Source organism: Staurois parvus, unplaced genomic scaffold, assembly GCF_062004578.1.
Source record: "Staurois parvus isolate SC_StPar_1 unplaced genomic scaffold, SC_StPar_1.0 ptg000136l, whole genome shotgun sequence".
Lineage (NCBI taxonomy): Eukaryota > Metazoa > Chordata > Amphibia > Anura > Ranidae > Staurois > Staurois parvus.
The window spans coordinates 13,421,562-13,444,085 of NW_028317932.1; the positions used below are offsets into that span (position 1 = coordinate 13,421,562).

Here is a 22,524-nt window from a genome sequence, read left to right on the forward strand (position 1 = left end):
GGTAACGGCTGGGGAACAGAACAGACGTGGTCAGGTGGGATAGCCGAGGTCATACACGGAGGAGCAGACAGGTCCAAGTACAAGCCGGGTCGGAAACAGGAAGTCACAGGAAACAGGAACAAACCATGGGGAGCTAGAGATCATCCAGCAACCAGAGGAAGTGATGAGCCTCCTTATAAAGGCCGTCTGGCACCAGACTGAGGCTGATGTGTTCTTCTGCGGCCATGTAGAGTATTGGCAGAAACGCCAGATCTTCCAGAACTCCTGCTGTGGACAGGACCCTGACAGTGCCCCCCCCCAAAGGGCAGCCTCCGGATGCCCACCTGGGCCATCTTTTCAGGAAACTTGGAATGGAATTCTCGGAGAAGCCTGGGGGCATGTACGTTCCCTTTTGGTTCCCAGGAACTTTCTTCAGGTGGGTACACCTTCCATCTGACCAGGTACTGGATTTGTCTTCCCCGCCTTCTGCAGTCCATAACTGCTTCAACCTCGTATTCCAGCTCCTCCCCAACTGTTATCGGCGGAGGAGGTGGTTCTACTCTCCCTGGAAAAGGGTCAGGAACAGCTGGCTTGAGTAGGGAGATGTGGAAAACTGGGTGGATTTTGTATGATTCCGGAAGGCACAGCTCAAACGCCACTGGATTGATTTCCCTCTTGATCCGGAAAGGGCCAATGTACCTTGGACCCAACTTACGTGATGGGCACGGGAGTTTTAGATTGGCAGCTGATAGCCGAACTTTGTCTCCAATCTTTAGAGGAGGGTTTCCTCTCCGTTTCCTGTCGTAGTGTTTTTTATAATCAGCCTGGAATTTTAGTATAGACTCTCGGAGGATTTTACAGTTGTTCTGTAGCATGGAGAGTCTGTCCTGTACTGCGGGTACTGGTGACTGGTTTGTAGCAGAATGGACTGAATTGTTGTAGGCAAATTCTGCCAATGGGAGTAGGGATGCCCAATCATGCTGTGAAAAAGTAGAGAAGCATCGTAAATATTGCTCCAAAGTCTGGTTCGTTTGCTCCATTTGCCCGTTACTCTGGGGATGGTAGGCGGACGATAAGCAGAGTTCCACCTTCAGGGCCTTGCAGAGGGCTCTCCAGAACCTGGACGTAAACTGCACCCCTCGGTCTGATACGATATTACTGGGCAGACCATGTAACCTGACAATCTCTTTAATGAAGGTTAGTGCAGTCTCTGGTGCAGATGGCGTACCCACCATTGGTAAAAAGTGGGCCATCTTGGATAGCTGATCCACTACGAAATCCACAATGAAATCCATTGCGACCATCACCCAGGGACGATTAGGAATGGGCAGGGGCCTCAGCAACCCCCAGGCCTTGGCTTTGTCTCCCTTGTTCCACAGACACACTGTGCACGACTTCACATAAGCTCTACAGTCATGATTCAGGTTGGGCCAACAGAAGGATCGCTGGATTAGTTCCATTGTCTTACGGGCTCCAAAGTGTCCAGCCAGTTGATGGTCATGAAAAGCCCTTAACACTTGAGACCTCACTTCTTGGGGTACAAAGATTTTTTCCTTGTGCCACAGAAGACCATCCTGCCTTATAAGTGAATTTTGTTCTGGTTCATGGCTTAGTGTAGAGGCTTGCTTGATTAAAGACTTTAGACTGGGTTGGATCAGCATAAAATATTGGGCTGACAAAATGGTGTTGGGGGAGAAGGACCATCGAGACGCATGGGTCTACACAGGCGTAGGTGTCTGCCAAGATGTGTAGGTGGCAGGGCACTAGGACCCAGGCGCACCCGTCGTCTTGACAGTACTAGGCAGGCACTAGGACCTAGGCTGCGCCCGTCAGGTGCAGGGCGGGCTATTTAAACCAGCTCTGCACAAACACTTGTTGCCAAATGGTCTTAGTATGCTGTTACCTGTGTTGTGAGTATCTTGATCTGGATTGTTTGACCTTGCTGCCTTCTCCTGTCCTGACCCTTGGCCTGCCTGACTCTGCTCCTGGATGTTCCCCTTTAAATCTGATCTTTTGGTATTGACCCTGCGTGTGACCCGACTATCCTTTGCCTACCGTTTTGTACCTCCCCGACCCGCTAGTTACCGACCCGGCCTGTATGACTCTGATTTAGGTCATCCATCCATCCCGCAGGGATCACTAGGCTCCCTCACATCAGACTCTTAGCCCCCTGGGGCTCCTGTCAGACTCCTCTACCCCTGTTGGAGATACCTAGCAGCTGCGACCTGGTACGGGAGCGCTCCAAGTCCATCCCCACCATCAGGGGCCCTGGTGAACAAGTGCTCCGGTGCTTAGACTCCGCACTCTGGGGAGGCTCTGCCAGGGGATTGATAGAGGTGCTGTTAGGCGGTCCGTTACAGCTCCTCTGGGTCTGGGAACATGCGGGAAAGGGCATCTGCCTTCCCGTTCTTGGATCCTGGGCGGTAGGTAATATGGAAGTTAAACCTGGAGAAGTATAAAGCCCATCTAGTCTGTTGAGGTCTTAGGTGCTTGGCGGACCTTAGATACTCCAGATTTTTATGATCTGTGAAAATCATAATGGGGTGGCTGTCTCCTTCCTTCGAAGGCTATTTTAATCGCCAACAGTTCAATATCTCCCACATCGTAGTTTCTCTCGGCTTGGCTCAGTTTTCTGGAACAAAAGGCTATTGGGTGAAGCAGAGCCTTTGGTCCCTGACGCTGGGAGAGTACAGCTCCTGTAGCAACTTCAGATGCGTCTACCTCCAGGATAAAGGGGAGTGTTGGATCTGGATGCTGTAACACAGGAGCAAAGGTAAATTGATCCTTTAATTGCTCGAATGCTTTTTGAGCTTCCTGGTTCCAGCAAAATCGTGTATGCTGGCGGGTGTGTTGAGTGATAGGGGCAATGACTGTGGAAAAGCCCTTAATAAATTTCAGGTAAAAGTTTGCGAAACCCACAAATCTTTGGACCCCTTTCCTGTCTGAAGGTGCAGGCCAATCCAGGATAGCAGATACTTTCTGAGGGTCCATGGATATCCCCTCGGTGGAAATTATGAGCCCCAGGACTGGATAGACTGCTTCTCGAACTCACACTTCTCCACCTTGGCATACAAGCCATGCATCCTTAGAGTGTTTAGCACTTTCCTAACGTGATCACGATGGATTTCCACTGAGGCAGAGAAAATTAGGATATCGTCCAGGTAGACGATCACAAAAAGGTCTAGGTATTCTCTAAAGATGTCGTTCATAAAATGTTGGAATGTGGCAGGGGCATTACATAGCCCAAACGGCATCACTAAATATTCAAAATGTCAGAATCGTGTTCTGAAGGCAGTCTTCCCCTCATCTCCCTCTCTCATACGGACTAAATTGTAGGCCCCCTGTAAGTCCAATTTAGTGAACACTCGGGTTGTTCGAAATCTCTGGAATAACTCGGGCACTAGAGGAAGAGGATACCGGTTTTTGATGGTGATTTTATTGAGTTCTATGTAGTCGATGCACGGTCTAAGAGACCGATCTTTTTTTCTACAAAGAAAATACCAGCCCCAGCAGGAGAGGAAGAGAGGCGGATGAATCCTTTAGCGAGATTCTCGTCTAGATAGTGCCAGAGAGCTTCCAGTTCAAGCTCGGATAATGGGAGAATTCGCCCAAATGGTATTTCTGCTCCTGGGAGGAATTCAATTGGGCAATCGTAAGACCGATGAGGAGGCAATGTATCGGCCTTCTTTTTATCGAACACATTGAGGAAGTCATGGTAGGTAGAGGGAACGAGTTGACTGGCCTCTGGTGAATGTTGGACTGAGAGACATACGGAAGAATTGGTGGGTGTAGGGGCACCACAGTGTTGTAGACAATATTCTAAAAAGAAGATGATTTTTTTCTTGGGCCAATCGATCTGTGGATTGTGGGCGTGCAACCAGGGCATTCCTAGGATAGCTGGGAACATGGGGGATCTGATCACGTCAAAAATAATAAACTCCTGATGGCCGGTGGTTGCAAGGATAGGAACGGTTTCCTGGGTAACAGGTCCGGAACTCGGAGTAGTGCCATCCGCAAGTAAGCTGTCAAGTCTGTTTCTTAGGCAGAAGAGGGATGTGTAAGTCCTTGGCCAATTGGATGTCTAAAAAACAGCTACAAGCTCCTGAGTCAACAACTGCCCGCAACTTGACATCCCTTCCAGCCTCCTGCAATGACATGGGGAGAATAACATGGGTGGTCAAAGTCCCGGATAGCTGAAGGTATGATGGTGTGAGGGACCGCCGAGCAGCACCACTAGCACTCCACTGGTCAGGCGTGCCCAGAGCGCGGAGTCTAAGCCCCAGGGTACTTGTTCACCAGGGCCCCTGATGGTGGGGATGGACTTGTAGTACCCCGAGACCAGGTCGCCACTACTGAGCACACCTGTCAGTGGTAGGGGTGTTCGCCAGGGGCTCCAACCAGGGAGAGCCAGATGTGAGGAGGTCGGGTGACCCCGATGGGATGGATGGATGGATGGCTGAGCAAGTGTGAAGTCAGACAGGCCGAGTTGGTAACGTAGAGGACGGTAAGGTACAAGGGAGCAGGCAGAGAATTGTCGGGTCACACGCCAGGTCAGCAACAGGAGGTCAGATCTAATGAGGGGCATCCAGGGAGAGAGGTCAGGCAAGCAAGGGTCTGGGCAGGAGAAATCAGCAGGTCAAGAACAATTCGGGTCAATAAACTTACAAGGCACAGGTACAGAATCACAGGAAGCAGGTAAGACCAGAAGGCAATGAAATGACAGCTCAGGGACCTTTAAATATCCCGCCCTGCGCTGCCATTGGTGCCCAGCGGGCGGCCTCGGCTTCTACTGCGCATGCGCGAACTCGAACGCCGCGGCCGGCCCGGACCTAGTGCCCGTGTACAGGGCGGAGCAGTGCGCCTGCTCCGGGACCATCGCGGCGGGGATCGAGGGGATCCCTGCAATTTTTGGAAACCCTTTATTGGGTATCAGAATTCAGGCCCGTATAGCCTGTTATATGCTATATACACAGTATATGTGTTTGGAATCTATGTATTGTGACTACCTGGCTCCTCACCCCCATATGCATCTTGGAAAAGCATCAAGGACCTGATCCTATTTCAAGTCGACAGATGTCTTCTTGATCTTCATTGATGGTAATATACCCACTCTGTGTGTGTTTTATTTTCAGGGTGACCTGATGCCCATGATTTTTACATTTTTCACTATTTTTCTATATATATCCTCAGAATCATTTGGTACTGTGGACTTTATTTTATTTGGGGTGGCTATCCAGGAAGTCCCTACACTTGAGAAGCTGGCCTGTCAACCTCACCTTTGAGAAGGTAATAGTAGTATCCACTGACCATTTTAGAGGGAGGCCTGGTGAATATTGGATGTGATATGGTTTTTCGGTTTTCATATTTCCATATATATACTATATATTTTTGTATTCCAGCTTTTTTCACATCAGGAGATACCTGACATACATTGGGAACACATTTGCTGCATACATGGTCTACTCGAATACAAGCCGAAAACCCATGGAAACCCAGGATAACTATATCACCACTTTATAACTCTGCCTTGTGGTACTCTATTTGTTAAGATGACCCTAAACTGAAGACGCCTAGTGCTTTTTAACATGATTTTATTTTTTTCATATGTACACCATGCTCATGTTTAACCTCCTTATGATCTATGTGATCAAATAAAGAATTGTTTGGAATATTTTTGAATTCATATTACTCCGCGTGGATCACCTAATAACCTTCTTTTTCCAGGTAGGGGTGTTCTTGTCACACTACCATTTTGCTTAGTATGTACCTTTTGGGTTTATGGATCCACACTTATACTAGTGAGTCGGAGATAAGTTAATGACACTAGTTATACGTGTCATTATTGGGTGGCTTGTTGGTGCTTTATTGTTGTGATATGCTTCCTTAAAGGTTCTTATAACCTGTTCCGCCACCCCGGGGGGTTTGGACTTAGTCTAAACATCAGCATGGTGTACATTGTTTGCTGGACTATTGATATATATTTTTTTGACTAAATTTATAAGAAAGGTTGTAATTCTCCCTCTTTTTATAGAAGGCAAAATACTTAAGGAGATAATGGCCTATCAGATCAACGAGGAGATGGATGCAGAAATTAGGTCTGCGTTTACAAAGAATCTAGATCCCCAAATAGAGGGAAATGAGGGTGACATCAAGACCAAGTTTAAGCTACATAAGAAATTAACCACTAAATATTTGAATAGAAAGTGGGATATTATATCCCTTGAATCTTATATAGAGAGAGGGATTGTTCCCAGGGGATTAAGAGAAAGGGTAATTCCAGCAGAACACCTTCACACCTCCAGATTTCTGGAAAAGTGGAAAGAGGTCTGTATAAAGCACGGCATAGAGATCATGCGATTAATTGTGGAAGAAGAGAAAGTCCAATTGAATGAACTTTCTAATGAAATCAATGAGAGTGCAAAATCACTTGATCCCCTGAAGAACGATGCTGAGTTTGATAAACACAATGACTTCCTTAGAAAAGAGATAGAAAAAATACAAAAAAATCTGAAAGTTACGAAACAACAAAAATTTAGAAGAGATCTTGAGGACTGGGAGAAAGGTGAGATATTCGATCTAACAAATAGCAGAGGAAGAAGTCGATCAAAACGTAAAAAACATTTCTCTAGGAATAATAGAGGCTATTCATCAATGAGTGAAGATGATGAGGAAAGCTATAAGAGATCGGTTAGTTTTTTAGAAGAAAAGACAGCGGGCGAGAACCAGGGGATACTAAAACAAACAAACAAACAAATCAATGGGACAAAGGAAGAAAGAAGCACTCTAGTTACCCTAAAACCACCCAATCAAAATCGCACCCGAAGCCACAAGAGATAAAGACCAACGTAGAGGGGGGAGTGAATGATCTTAAGGTAATAAATCTTTCCAAATTTGTATTGAAAAAAAGACATAATGATTTACTACGGAAAGGTTTAACCTTCTCCCCTACGGATAAAATGGACCTATTTGAGGTCTATAAAGACCTAAACCTGTTCCTGAGAAAGATCCTTCTGAGAATTCCATATTTATCTAGAGAAGAACAAAATCCCTATGACCTCAACTCAGAGAGGGAACAACAGGCTTTGAGAGACCTTATTAGCCTCTCTGAGGAAACCTCCATAGAAAGTGAGCTCGGGGAGGTGGATGTCTCTAATAAGTGGAAAAGACACACTAGACTTAAAACTCCGTCTAGAAGAATGCCCAATATCAGGGAAAACAAATGGTTAAGTACTTTCCTAGATCTAGTACACAATGACCTGGGGAAAATAGACTGGACAATGAGGAACGGTGATAACCTCACTAAGAGCGAAAGAATAGCCCTTAGGGAACTTAAGAATGCTAAAAACATTGTGATCAAAAAGAGTGATAAAGGGGGAAATGTAGTATTATTGGAGAGTGTGGAGTATGAGAAGGAGGTACTTAGACAGTTGAAGACTCAGGATACATATCATAAACTGTCTAATAACCCGTTTCCAAAACTTGTAGTTGATTTAAATAAAAAAGTGAGATTGGCATATGAAGCAAATCTATTAACCAAACGGGAATGTGATATGTTGACAGTTGATGTATATAATATCCCCACCTTCTATGTAATTCCAAAAATACACAAAAATCCCTCTCAACCACCGGGACGCCCTATAGTATCGGCCATTGGTGGCCCTTTGGAACCAATAGGTAAATTTGTAGATGATTTAATTAAGGATCTGGTTTTAGAACTCAGATCTTATGTAAAAGACACTGGAGATGTACTTAAAAAGATCCTAAATGTAAAAGTACCAAAGGGTGCACTCCTGGTCGGCATTGATGTGGAATCCCTCTACACCTCTATCCCACATACCTGGGGACAAAAAGCTGTGGCCCACTTTTTGGAGACACATTTTCCTGAAATGGAGGCTCAAAATGAATTTATATTGGATTTGTTGGAATTTATGTTGACTCATAACTGTTTCCAGTTTTTAGGTTCCTTTTACCAACAAATATGTGGTACCTCCATGGGAGCACCTTGGGCCCCGGCATATGCATGTCTACATCTAGGTCTATGGGAAGAGGAGTTGGTATATCCCTCTATTCCCTATAACCAATACGCAATAACTTGGTTGCGATATATTGATGATGTCCTGATGGTTTGGGATGGTAGTATTGATGAGCTTAAAAGGTTTATGGAATTTCTAAATGACAATGATAGGAATATTAAACTTACTTATACAGTAGATAGAGAGGTGATAACTTTTTTAGATTTGTCAATCTCTGTCTACGGAAACGATCTGGTTACTAAAACATTCAGAAAGGAAACAGCGGCTAATACACTTCTCCATGCCAATAGCTATCATCCAAGGAGTTTAAAACAAGGAATTCCTATTGGTCAGTTTCAGAGAATAAAAAGAAATTGTACAGAAGATCTGGAGTATAGATATGAATCTATTCAGCTTTATAAGAGGTTCAGAGAGAGAGGCTATTCACATAGAACTCTTAGAAGAGCAAAAAGAAGAGCCCTCGGTAAAACAAGAGAGGAACTGATAAACAAACCAAAATTAAAGCTAGCTGAGAACCTTGAAAACCAACCGGTAAGATTTATAACTAAATTTGGACAACAGTGGGGGGAAGTTAGGAAGGCCCTGGACTCCCATTGGTACTTATTAACTCAAAACCCGCAGATAGCCAAAGTAGTGGGAGAGAGCCCTCAAATGGTAGCAAAACGAACTCGGAATCTAAATGATATACTAGTACAATCAGAATTCCAGAGGGCACCACAGAGAAACTGGTTAACTAGGAGGACCGGTATTTATGGAATGTTCCCTTGTGGTCACTGTCAGATATGCCCATTTGTGCATAAGTCTAATCAGTTCTTTAATAATGATAATTCTAAGATATTCCAAATACGCAGCTTCATTAATTGCTCAAGTAGCAAAATAGTGTATATGATAGAATGCCCATGTAAGAAGATGTATATAGGTAAAACCAAAAGGAACCTTAGGACTAGGATTGGTGAACATCTGAGAGACATCAGAAATGAAAATAGGAATGTAAGAAAGGGAGAAAAAGAAAACCCATTGGCCCAACATTTTAAAGAAGTCCATGGGGGCAAAACAGATGGTCTAAAAGTAAAAGGGATTTTCATGCTGAATATTTCAGCCCGTCGGGGTGACTTTGATAAAGTCCTCCTACAAAAGGAAAAATTCTGGATTTACACCCTGGGAGCACTTGCCCCATATGGACTTAATACAGAACTTAACTTTGGGGTTTTTTTGAAATGAGCCTCTTGGAGCCTTCTACATATCCTAAGCCATAATCCATATTATGATATCCTTTATGTGAACTAAATATGGATATATTTGGACAAAATATGAATCTTAATTTTGTATCTGATTCTATTTTTTCTAGATAATTAAAATAAATTCAAATAACTGGATTAATATTGAAAGCCTGGGTAGCGGAATCTGGTCTTGATGTCTTCCCCACTGGAACAAGTATTGTGCTAATTTAGATTTCCTCTTTATCTTTAATTTAATTTTTCTTTGAAGAGGATCTGATTTATAATAATATTTAGGCTCCTTTCTTCTATATCCAGCAACCATTTTAAATTCAATATATGTGTTTTAATTCACTTTGGATTATTCCAATGTAGTGATACTCTTTCAACACAAGATGGCGAGGTGGAGACTCTTTGGTATGCAATTAGAGCACCATATAAGGCGAAGTATTGAAGTCCCCTCCCAGTTCTGACGAAGTCTGCGGTGATTGGCGGACGAAACGCGTCAACGTATTGACGTCACTACGCTCGGCGTCTTCACTGGGTGCGGCGCCCACGAGGCGGGAAGGAACGGCGGTGTCACAGCTCCCTGCTAGGAAGGCCCTTGACCCTCTGAAAACTACCATAAGGCTACTGTTGCAGCGGCTCGCAAACGGCTATCTTTCAGGGAAATTTATCTTCCACCGGTGGCAAGTTAATTTAGCTTACGGCTGTTGAGATTGATAGAGCTTTTATGGTGTCAATAAGGGCATGTTATTTGGGCCTAAATTACCCTGTATATTCGGGGAATCTTTGCAACTCCTCTTTGGAGGACGATCTACATATATATATATATATATACGCTATCCTATCTAGGGGTTGTGCTGTGACATAGCCATATCCTCATGAAACCGCAATAACCTTCTCATTTTGAGCAATTTTTGGAAACCCTTTATTGGGTATAAAAATTCAGGTTTGCAAAGCCTGCTATATGCTATATACACAGTATATGGAATAATAATCTTCTCATTTTGAGCAATTTTTGGAAACCCTTTATTGGGTATCAGAATTCAGGCCCGTATAGCCTGTTATATGCTATATACACAGTATATGTGTTTGGAATCTATGTATTGTGACTACCTGGCTCCTCACCCCCATATGCATCTTGGAAAAGCATCAAGGACCTGATCCTATTTCAAGTCGACAGATGTCTTCTTGATCTTCATTGATGGTAATATACCCACTCTGTGTGTGTTTTATTTTCAGGGTGACCTGATGCCCATGATTTTTACATTTTTCACTATTTTTCTATATATATCCTCAGAATCATTTGGTACTGTGGACTTTATTTTATTTGGGGTGGCTATCCAGGAAGTCCCTACACTTGAGAAGCTGGCCTGTCAACCTCACCTTTGAGAAGGTAATAGTAGTATCCACTGACCATTTTAGAGGGAGGCCTGGTGAATATTGGATGTGATATGGTTTTTCGGTTTTCATATTTCCATATATATACTATATATTTTTGTATTCCAGCTTTTTTCACATCAGGAGATACCTGACATACATTGGGAACACATTTGCTGCATACATGGTCTACTCGAATACAAGCCGAAAACCCATGGAAACCCAGGATAACTATATCACCACTTTATAACTCTGCCTTGTGGTACTCTATTTGTTAAGATGACCCTAAACTGAAGACGCCTAGTGCTTTTTAACATGATTTTATTTTTTTCATATGTACACCATGCTCATGTTTAACCTCCTTATGATCTATGTGATCAAATAAAGAATTGTTTGGAATATTTTTGAATTCATATTACTCCGCGTGGATCACCTAATAACCTTCTTTTTCCAGGTAGGGGTGTTCTTGTCACACTACCATTTTGCTTAGTGATCCCTGACATTGCCCCCCCCCTACGGGCAACCTCCGGATGCCCACCCGATCTCTCCACCACGGGTGATCACAAAGAAACCTCCGGACAAGTCTAGGTGCATGGACATTATGGGCTGGTTCCCACGAATTGTCCTCAGGGCCGTAGCCCTTCCACTTGATGAGAAATTGGGTCTGGCCCCCCCTTCGTCGGCACTTCAGGATTGCCTCCACCTCGAATTCTTCTTCCTCTTCAACCGTTACGGCCTCCGGGGGCCTGGATTCCCGTTCCGGGAAGGCATCAGGGACTACCGGCTTCAACAGGGACACGTGGAAGACAGGGTGGATCTTGAGTGTCTCAGGTAGAACAAGTTCATAGGCCACTTCATTGACCATCCTTTTGATGCAAAAAGGGCCTATAAATTTAGGTCCCAACTTTTTTGATGGGCAGAGCATCTTCAAGTTCGACGTAGCCAGCCAAACCTTCTCTCCGGGCTGCAACACCAGATCCCCTCTTCGCTTCCTATTAAAAGCCCTCTTGTAGTCTTCTTGGGCTTGACAGATGGCTTCCTGTAGTTTTTTATTGTTTGAAGTGAAGAAGGCTAGTGCATCCTGTGTCGCTGGAATTGGGCATTCCGGGACTAAATCCGGGAGGAAGACAGGATGAAACCCATAGTTGGAGAAGAACGGGGACTGCCCAGTTGCTGAATGGCAAGCGTTGTTGTACGCGAATTCCGCCAAAGGGAGAAGTGGCACCCAGTCGTCCTGAGATAATGATGTGTAGCATCGCAGGTATTGCTCTAGGGTCTGATTGGTCCTTTCGGTCTGACCATTAGTCTGAGGGTGAAATGTCGAGGAAAGGGATAGCTTGATATCCAGGGCTTTGCACAATGCCCTCCAAAATCTCGAGGTAAACTGCACCCCTCGGTCCGAGACGATGTCTTCGGGAACCCCATGCAGTCTAACGACCTCTCGAATAAAAACTTGCGCCGTCTCGGCTGCTGATGGAGTCTTCCGTAAAGGAATGAAATGGGCCATCTTGGATAAGCGGTCCACGACCACGAGAATTGCTGTGTGGTCCAGTGAAGGTGGAAGCTCGACTATAAAGTCCATAGAGATTTTCTGCCAGGGCCGTTCAGGGATGGGTAATGGACGTAGCAGGCCCCATGCCTTATTTCTTGAAGGCTTGTTCCGCTGGCAGATGGCACAGGAGCCCACGTAACTTTTACAATCCTTGGCCATGTCCGGCCACCAGAAGGAACGTCGGAGAAGTTCCAGGGTCTTGACCGGGCCAAAATGTCCTGCCATTGGGTGGTCATGGCAATGTCCCAAGACTAAGGTTTGGGCATCCTCCGGCACCACAATCCGGTCCTCCCTCCATAGGAGTCCCTCCTTGTTCCGGAGGGGCGCCCCATCGGAGGTAGACATCGCTGTGGACGCTCTCAGGATCTCGGAGCGAAGGTTCGTCTGTCCGTGGGTTCAGGCCAATCAAGGATCGCAGAGACCTTCTGAGGGTCCATTGCGACCCCCGTGGTGGAGATAATCAGACCCAGAAATGTAACACTAGCCTGTTCAAAGCAACATTTCTCTGCTTTAGCGTACAACCCGTGCTGCCGCAACCGCCCCAACACCTTTGTTACATGTACCCTGTGCTCCCCCAGGGAGGATGAGAAAATCAAAATGTCGTCTAAGTAGACGATGACAAAGATGTCCAGGAAGTCCCTAAAGATGTCGTTTACAAAGTGCTGGAAGGTGGCCGGCGCATTGCACAACCCGAAAGGCATGACCAGGTATTCGAAATGGCCGAAACGGGTGCGGAAGGCCGTTTCCACTCATCCCCCTTCCTTATGCGAACCAAGTTGTAGGCTCCCCTTAAGTCCAGCTTGGTAAATACTACTGCAGCTTTTAAGCTCTGGAATAATTCAGGTACCAGTGGTAATGGGTAACGATTTTTAATTGTGACCCTATTCAGCTCCCGATAGTCAATACATGGCCTCAAAGTCTTGTCCTTCTTTTCTACAAAGAAGATCCCTGCACCTGCTGGGGAAGTGGAGGGACGGATGAATCCCTTCCGGAGGCTGTCCTCAATATAATCCTTCAGGGCCCCTAATTCTAGCTCAGAAAGGGGAAAAATTCGCCCGAAAGGAATTTCAGAACCGGGTAACAGATCAATAGGACAGTCATATGGGCGGTGGGGGGGTAGAGCATCTGCTCCCCGTTCACTGAACACATCAAGAAACTTATGATAGGCTGCAGGAATCACTTGTTTTAGGCTGGCATCCCCTTCAGAGCACAGGAGGACCTGGGGGACCTCCGGGCCCGAAGTTCGACACAGTTCCCAACAGTATGGGGAAGGGAACGAGACAACCCCAGTTTCCCAGTCAATTTGGGGGTTATGGGCCCGCAGCCATGGGAGCCCCAGAATGACTGGGAAAAGGGGTGATGCAATAGCATCCAGGCGGAGGAGTTCCCGGTGCTGACCGGCAATAGAAGTCACAATGGAAGGGGTCTCCTGGTTAACCACCCCTGACTTTATCCGGGAGCCATCAGCCAAAAAGATGTGAAACCCCTTCTCCTTTGGGCGGAGGGGGATACCCTGCTGGTGAGCAAAATTGATATCCACAAAACAGCTGCATGCCCCCGAATCAACTATGGCCGTCACCTCCACGGTCCTTTCTGAAAGCTGAAAGGAGAGGGGAACAACTAAGTATTGGGACGGATTCATATTGCCAATAGATAAAGAAGATGAGGTGAACTTACTCAGTTTCTGCGGGCAGGAACGTACCATGTGACCCGCTTCACCGCAGTAGAGACACAGATTCTGGGAGCGTCTGCGCTGGCGTTCCTCTGGCGATAGTTTAGGCCGTGCCAGGCCTAGCTGCATGGGTTCGGGAGCATCTTCAGGCGGCAGGTTCTGGATGTTTGGCCTAGTATGTTGACTGGATCCTTGGAAAGACCCCCAGGTATTTCCGCGACCCTGACCAGACCTCTCCAATCTGCGCTCCCGTAGCCTACGGTCAATTTTAATGGTGAGTGCAATCAAGTCCTCTAATGTCTCGGGCACCTCCACCCGGGCGAGCTCGTCTTTCAGAGCCTCAGAAAGGCCCATACGGAACTGGTGCAAAAGTGCGAACTCGTTCCAACGAGTGTCACCCATCTAGCGCCTAAAGTCAGAGGCGTATTCCTCAGCTGCCCGCCGACCTTGTCGGAGTGCGTATAATGTGGCCTCGGCCGAGGCCGCCCGTTGTGGGTCATCGTATAAGATGGCCATAGCGTTAAAGAAGTTGTCAATCGTAACCAGATGAGGATCATTATTTCCCCTTAGTCGGTGGGCCCAGTCTTGGGGTTCACCCTGCAACAGGGAAATAACAAACCCCACTTTCACCGATTCTGTCAAAAAGGTCCGTGGTTGCAGTTCAAAGTAGAGCAGACAGGAGTCACGGAATGACCGAAAGCGTGTGCGATCCCCATGGAAGTGCTCGGGTAAGGGTACTCGGGGTTCCGCCATAGGGAGTGATGTGGAAGGCCCAGGAGCCGGCCCGTGGGCTGCTGCGACCGGCGGTGCAGGAGCCGGGGCCTGTGAAACAGGAGCAGATATGGTGCAGGCCTGAAACCGATTCTCGATCTGCAAACATTTGTCCTGTAATGTGTTTACTGCTTGCGTCAGGGTAGCCAGGTGCCTGCAAACCTCGTCCAACGGGGAGGGTCCTCCTCGAGGCTCAGTCATGGCCTTCTGGTACTGTGAGGGACCGCCGAGCGGCACCACTAGCACTCCACTGGTCAGGCGTGCCCAGAGCGCGGAGTCTAAGCCCCAGGGTACTTGTTCACCAGGGCCCCTGATGGTGGGGATGGACTTGTAGTACCCCGAGACCAGGTCGCCACTACTGAGCACACCTGTCAGTGGTAGGGGTGTTCGCCAGGGGCTCCAACCAGGGAGAGCCAGATGTGAGGAGGTCGGGTGACCCCGATGGGATGGATGGCTGAGCAAGTGTGAAGTCAGACAGGCCGAGTTGGTAACGTAGAGGACGGTAAGGTACAAGGGAGCAGGCAGAGAATTGTCGGGTCACACGCCAGGTCAGCAACAGGAGGTCAGATCTAATGAGGGGCATCCAGGGAGAGAGGTCAGGCAAGCAAGGGTCTGGGCAGGAGAAATCAGCAGGTCAAGAACAATCCGGGTCAATAAACTTACAAGGCACAGGTACAGAATCACAGGAAGCAGGTAAGACCAGAAGGCAACGAAATGACAGCTCAGGGACCTTTAAATATCCCGCCCTGCGCTGCCATTGGTGCCCAGCGGGCGGCCGCGGCTTCTACTGCGCATGCGCGAACTCGAACGCCGCGGCCGGCCCGGACCTAGTGCCCGTGTACAGGGCGGAGCAGTGCGCCTGCGCCGGGACCATCGCGGCAGGGATCGAGGGGATCCCTGACAGAAGGATGGACCTTGCTGGATTTACTTGGTCGTACTGGGAAGTTACGCAGGAAGTGGCCCGTGGCCCCACAGTAGAGACACAGGTTGCCTTGCTGTCTGCGTAGCCTTTCTTCCGGAGTTAGGGCAGGTCAGAGAAGGCTGATTTGCATAGGTACTACTTCCGAAGTGTTAATGGGTTGCGGAGCAAAGGCAGGAACCGTTGGTCCTGGAACTTTTGGCAGACCCCAAGTGGGCTGAATGGTCTGAGTGCGCTCCTCGCGTCTTTCCCGTAAACGCCGATCCAACTGAGTAGTGAGCGGGATAAGGTTCTCCAAGGAGGGAGTTTCCACCCTAGCTAACTCGTCCTTGAGGGACTCAGACAGGCCTAGGCGGAACTGGTACTTCAATGCTGTATCATTCCAACCGGTGTCTGCAGACCATTTACAGAACTCCACTATGTAGTCCTCCACAGGCCGCCGACCCTGTAGTAGAGCATGGAGGGCAGACTCAGCAGTGGAGGCCTTCTGGGGATCGTCATAGAGGGCAGCCATGGCTTCAAAGAATTCACTCACTGAATTAAGTGCGGGGCTCTTTTGTTCCAGAAGACCATGTGCCCAAGACTGAGGTTCTTCAGATAAGAGAGAGACGATGAACCCGACCTTGACTGCTTCCAGAGAAAAGGTCCTGGGTTGCAAAGCAAAATATAGTTCACAGGCATTTTTAAAAGCTCTGAACTTACGTCGATCCCCGTGAAAATGTTCCGGAGTAGCAGCTCTGGGTTCCGGAGGTGGTAACACTATAGCAGGAGTGGTAGCAGGAGACTGACTGGCAGGTGCGGTTACTGGATTGGAACTGGCGGAGGGATCCTGGTCCGCAGAAGTAGAGAGGGAATGAAGACGCCCTTCTAACTGGAAGTGACCTTGCTGTAGATCCTTCACTGCTTGGGTAAGTGCCGTCATCTGTCGACACAGGGCCTCTAGTGCGGAAGCGCCTCTCTCGGCCTCGGACATACTGGCTGGATGAAACTATCACGTACCTGGTGATGGAGACCAATGGAGAGAGGGCTTCCCTTGCGGCTAAGTTCCAGACTCCCCTAAGAGTGGGACAGCAGGAGTCAGGCCCAAAGTTGCACAGGTCGCCTGTAGGAGTGCTGGTTTGTGGTCCACTCAGAAGCACAGCTGGTGCACAGAGACGCCTGTGCATGATATGCAAGCCTTCTGGTATTTGGATGTTTGTTGGTTAGTCAGTTCGAGCCAAGGTCAGGTACCGGGTGGGGAACAGAACAGACATGGTCAGGTGGGATAGCCGAGGTCATACACGGAGAAGCGAGAGGGAGAGTATCCTTTAGCCAAGCCGAGGTCAGATCAGGGGTTCAGTAGAGCAGACAGGTCCAAGTACGAGCCGGGTCGGAAACAGGAAGTCACAGGTCACAGGAAACAGGAACAAACCATGGGAAGCTAGAGATCATCCAGCAACCAGAGGAAGTGATGAGCCTCCTTATAAAGGCCGTCTGGCACCAGACTGAGGCTCATGTGTCCTTCTGCGGCCATGTAGAGTATTGGCAGAAACGCCAGATCTTCCAGAACTCCTGCCGTGGACAGGACCCTGACAGTGGCCTAATCGCTGAGGTTCCCCCCAACAGCTTGTAAATACCCATCTTAGAAAGGAGGAAAAAGCCTGCTTGAGAAATGAGGATGTCATTTCAGCTGCAGCACCGACTTGTTTATTCTGACATCAACAGGGCCTTGCTCTCAGAATATACATACAGTGAAGGAAATAAGTATTTGAACCCCTGCTGATTTTGAATGTTTGCCCACTCACAAAGGAATGATCAGTCTAAAATTCGAATGGTAGGTATATTGTAACACTGAAAGACAGAATAGCAACAAAAAATTCAAAACAAATGCACGTCTAGAGAGGTTTTTTTTTTCCTTGGGAGAGTGCATGTGATCAGCATAAGGATAAATCAGTGCTGTCCAGACAGAGGATCAGGGGTCCTACAGCCTCATAAGACAATCAGCGGAGAATGAAAACTCCTCCTACAAGCGACGCTGATAGAAGTCACAAGACTGCTATATACTGCTGATGAGAAAAGGTATTTAGCAGTTTATATGTACTAAAATAATTGCATTTCCATGCTCTGTGTGATGTGGGAGACCTGATATAGTGAATGCAGGATCTTGGGAATGCAGGTCAAGCTCCTCACCAAAATAGCTATTTTTTATAGGTAACCTCCACTGTCCAAGCCTTTAGCCATAGGATTCTGCTCATATAAATGGGCACTAGTATGTGTATGTATGAATGTGAATAAATTGATGGCACTATATAGGTACTGGTAATAAATAAAATAAATATGAATGGAATTTAGAGCCATTCTGAATATTTGTCTCATGACATGTTTCAGGGTATCTACTCGAAAAAAAAAAAGCAGAGCAGAAGACAATTGTAGTTACTCTGTAATAGTACAATCCTGAAAAAACAGGGTCATGTTTGTTATTCATTGTCCTAGAACACTCAGACAAAAAAAAGTTATAAACAAAATAATGGGACAGATTTAATGGACCATTTGGGTCTTTTTTATGCCATCACTGTGTTTCCATGTCCAGTTAGCTGCAGTTTGACATACAGAAAGAACAGCAAGAACTGGTTGCAGGGCTCAGCCTGCCAAGCTAAATAAAGCTTTTTAAGGCTCCATGCACATTGGGCGTTTTAATAACGCTGGTAATGTTAGCTGTGTAAAGTCACATTAAAAAGTTGAGTTTTTAAGTGGTTTTTTAGCATTTTTTATTAACATTTAGCGGCATTTTGATGCATTTTTTCGCATTTGCCCTTTTTTAGAGGTTGTTTTTACAAAAAAAAAAGTTCAAAAACACTGGTTTGCTGCGATTTACCAGGTTTTTCTGCATTTTTCGGTAGAGTGTTTTTACAGCTAAACTCCTCTAGAAGCCCACTAGCTCCAGCCAAAAAACATTGTGTGTGCATGGACACATGGATAACATGCTGGGGAGTTTACTGGCTGTAGAAAAAAATGTCAAAAGCCAAAAACAGCAGCTGTAAAAACGTCCAGTGTGCATGAGGACTAAGAGTGTCTCAAAATTTCTATCAGCAAAATCTTGAAAGAAGGAACATCTTCAGTAGATACATTGAGATGTTTGTTTTCTTTTTAGGAAAAATGGCAGGATCAACCACAGGAATAGCCCATGTTTTAGCAAACTCTTTTCCCACTAGAGTTTAGCAAACATCTTTGGAGAGTGAAAAATCCTCACAGGAACGACACAGTTGACTGCACATTCTATCTGGGAAGGGAAGGTTTTACAAACTTACAGTATGTAGGTCTCTTTGTGCCCACAGGGGCATTGCGATAGAGAAGAGTCAATTTTCACAATGCTAAGTTTTTTTGCAGAGAGTCAATGAGCTTTTGAATGTTAACAGGCATGTTGCATGAAGCTCCTCTTCAATATAGTGACAGTTAACTTCCTTGAGAGTAATTGATGAACAAAGGAGGTATACACATTGAAGATATAGTACATGCATCATTTCACTTGTAATTTTTGACAATGTTTCAGCCAGGAATCCCTTTCGTACTTAAAGTGGTATTAATCCCAAAACCAAAAATATATTTTCCTAAATCATCTTCCAGGATAGCAACTTGAGAGATGATTGGCTCCACCTTCAACAGGAAACACAAACCAGAAAGAGATTAAAAAGTTCCTCCCTCCCCCTCAGCTGTTTTGTGTTTTCTGACCACTCCAGCAGCCTGTTGTTTTGGTGTACTTCCTAAGGTAAGCCTATACCAAGGATCTTGTAATTATTGCTTTATGTTGCTGGGCTTTTAGCAATGATTTTCTACTCATATTTTTAAGGTAGTCTAGCCTATTAAAAATGTGGAGGTTGTAAAATTAAATATACCCCAATGAAAAAATGGTTTGGACTCTACTTTCTCAGCATAAATTCATATGAAAAAGTGTTGAAAACAGTAAAAGTAATAAAAATTAACTTAACCTCCATTTTCAGCACTCTACCTTAAAGATGCACATAAAAATAGTTAATTAAAGTCTATTAAAATCATTGACAAGGACAAACAATCTTAAAATGACCTACAATAATGCCCTCCATTTATATTTCCTCATAATGTGGAGATCATTATTCATATAAATGGTAGTTGTATACATTTCTATTTCTATATGATGAAGATGTGAGAATCACAATAATACATTTGAAACTGGGGCAATTCAAATATCGATAGCATATGGGAGTTCTTCCAAAAAAGGCTGTAGATTGGCAGGAAAACATTAAACAATGTATTTGTGATAGTCCTTATAAAAATGCTTAAAGGACTAAAGTTCCATGCAATTTGACACGTTTGTTCAATAGCTGTGACTATTATTACTTCCCACTCACAGGGCTCTACCGATGGCAACTGATATCAAACCTCCCTTGCACATCAGCGAGGGATCCACTAGGTATCCAAAAGTTGACCCCCTCATGCAGTACATCTCTCCAAGCCTGACCAGCCACGGACATGGTTGGGTCAGCTTGGAGAAATGTACTGAGCAAGTGGCTGAATTATGTTTAATTTTTCTGGCCTTACGTTTAAATCCTGCATCAGCCTTCCCTCTCCATCTGGAAGCTTAAATATTTCCATTTTCTTGGCTTTCACTGTGGGGGTAGACGTGCTGGCACTCCTGATGATTAATACTCTTGACTGTGGGGGTCGCTTTGTGGCAGCCTTGAGGGAACATCACCATCTAGAAACAGATTATTTTCGCTTAACAACTACCCCTGTTACCCCCGATGAAGATTTTTAATCCAATTGAATTGCGTTGGGGTATTATCGAAAGCATGAAGTGAACAGTTTTAATTTGGTTACTTGTGAGCCACTAGGATAATATGCTAAATATTAATATAAAAGCTAGCAGGCTCCTAATCACATCCTCATTTGTGTGAACTAGAATATAATATAGTAAATGGTGCCGCACTTTTACAAAGAATAATTGGTTGATCTGTGACAATTGTGATATAACTCTGAGAAGAAAATAGAATAAAAAAAAAATATATATAAAAAATTTTTTTAAAATAATATAAAGAATACAATGGTATATAACTAAAATAATAAAATGTCCAAACTTAGAGTGTCCCTAACTTAAATGATGAATAATCAAATATATCTGTGAAACATATAAATGTGAAAAGTCCAAATGAATGTCCCAAATACAACTTGTCTTGGATGTTGTTAATATTAAGTGCTCACCTCCTTGTTGGCCTATTACTAGGCTAACACAGCTGTATAGTAATAAGGTGTTGGTGGGATCTTTGATGTGAATATAGTAATGCTGGGATCCTTTTAGGGCTCCTCTATAAGTGGCTGGATGGCTCCTGATGGAAACTGGCAGTCTTTGCCTCCTTGCACTGTTGGTGGATATATTTCCTTCTCCTTTATTTCCTCGTTAGTATAGTGGAAATATTTCCTTCTCCCTTAATTCCTCGTTAGTATAGTGGAAAACAGAAAAATATATAGTGCTTTATCGTTTTAAAAAACATAAATTTATTGCTCTCCTTTATGCACTCACATTCAGTTAAAATCAACAAACATTACTGATGTTCCAGGTGAGAGTTATATTTTTGTTATTCTTATTTAGATCTTCATAATAATTGAATAATGAAGTCTCATCCCCATTCCATATGATTATAAGATCATCTATAAATCTATGATATAGCATTATTTCTTTTCTTTGTTTTTTTAATATTTTTTCCTCTTCCCATTGTGCCATATATAAATTAGCAATGCTGGGGGCGAAACGAGCGCCCATAGTTACCCCTTTCACTTGTAGGTAGTATTTATTTTGATACCAAAAATAATTGTGACTTAAGCAGAATTCGAGGCATTTTATTAAATATTTTTGTTGTTTATTGTGTAGGGTAGAGTACTTATTCAAAGCCCATTTGGCTGCTTGGATGGCTCCCTTGTGATCTATAATCGTATATAGTGATGAGACGTCGGCTGTGCTTAATTGAGTGTTTTCATTAATGTGTAGATCTTGATTTAATAGTATAATATCTCTAGTACCTTTAAGATACGCTTTGGTTTGTTCTACTAGTGGCTGAATATATTGATCTATGTATTCTCCTAGCCTTGCTGTGAGAGAATTAATACCATTGATGATTGGTCTTATTGGGGGATTTTTGTTGTCTTTGTGTATTTTGGGTACAGAGTATATAATGGGTAACCGACAGATGGATGGTACTAAATATTTAGCTTCTTTATCATTTAAAATATGTTTTGTATTCCCATAATTGATTATTTTGACTAATTCTTTTTTGTATTCTTGTGTAGGATTTTTTCAAAATACTGTACTTGGTATGTGTCTCTATCGTTCAACATGTCATTCATAGATTTTTCATAAAATTCTTTTGAGAGTACTACTATGCCCCCCCTTTATCTGCAGGTCTAACTACAATATTGTTTCTGCTTTGTAAGCTCTTAATACCTTTCTTAACCACTTGCCCTCCTGAGGATTTACCCCCCTTACTGACCAGGCCTCTTTTTGCTTCTTGGCGCTGCACTAATTCAACTGATAATTGCGTGGTCATGCAATGCTGCACCCAAACGAAATTTACGTCCTTCTTTTCACACAAATAGAGCTTTCTTTCGGTGGTATTTGATCACCTGTGCACTTTTTATTTTTCACACTATAAACAAAAAAAGACCAAAAATTTTGAAGAAAAACAATATTTTTTACTTTCAGCTATAAAAAATATATAGTAAACTCAGAGTTAGTTATAAATTTAGGCCAAAATGTATTCTGCTCCATGTTTTTGATAAAAAAAATCTCAATAAGTGTATATTGATTGCTTTGTGTGAAAGTTATAGCATCTACAAACTACAAACTATGGTATAGATACTGCAATTTACGCCATTTGTTTGCTATACAGTGCTGCGCTAGTTTAACGGACAATTGCGCGGTCATGCAATATGGTACATAAATGAAATTTACCTCTTTTTTACCCCACAAATTGAGCTTTCTTTCGGTGGTA

General features: G+C 44.7%; 2 long non-coding RNA genes across 2 annotated transcripts; both read left to right on the top strand.

Annotated features, from left to right (window-relative positions):
- The first annotated feature begins 4,891 nt into the window (after positions 1 to 4,891).
- Positions 4,892 to 5,650, top strand: LOC149465965 (uncharacterized). The gene is made up of 2 exons (XR_016312196.1): positions 4,892 to 5,265; positions 5,379 to 5,650. It is a non-coding gene; the product is annotated as an uncharacterized LOC149465965 (long non-coding RNA).
- Positions 5,651 to 10,082: 4,432 nt separating this feature from the next.
- LOC149465966 (uncharacterized) lies at positions 10,083 to 11,013 on the top strand. Its single transcript, XR_016312197.1, has 2 exons — positions 10,083 to 10,628; positions 10,742 to 11,013. It is a non-coding gene; the product is annotated as an uncharacterized LOC149465966 (long non-coding RNA).
- The last annotated feature ends 11,511 nt before the right edge of the window (positions 11,014 to 22,524 follow it).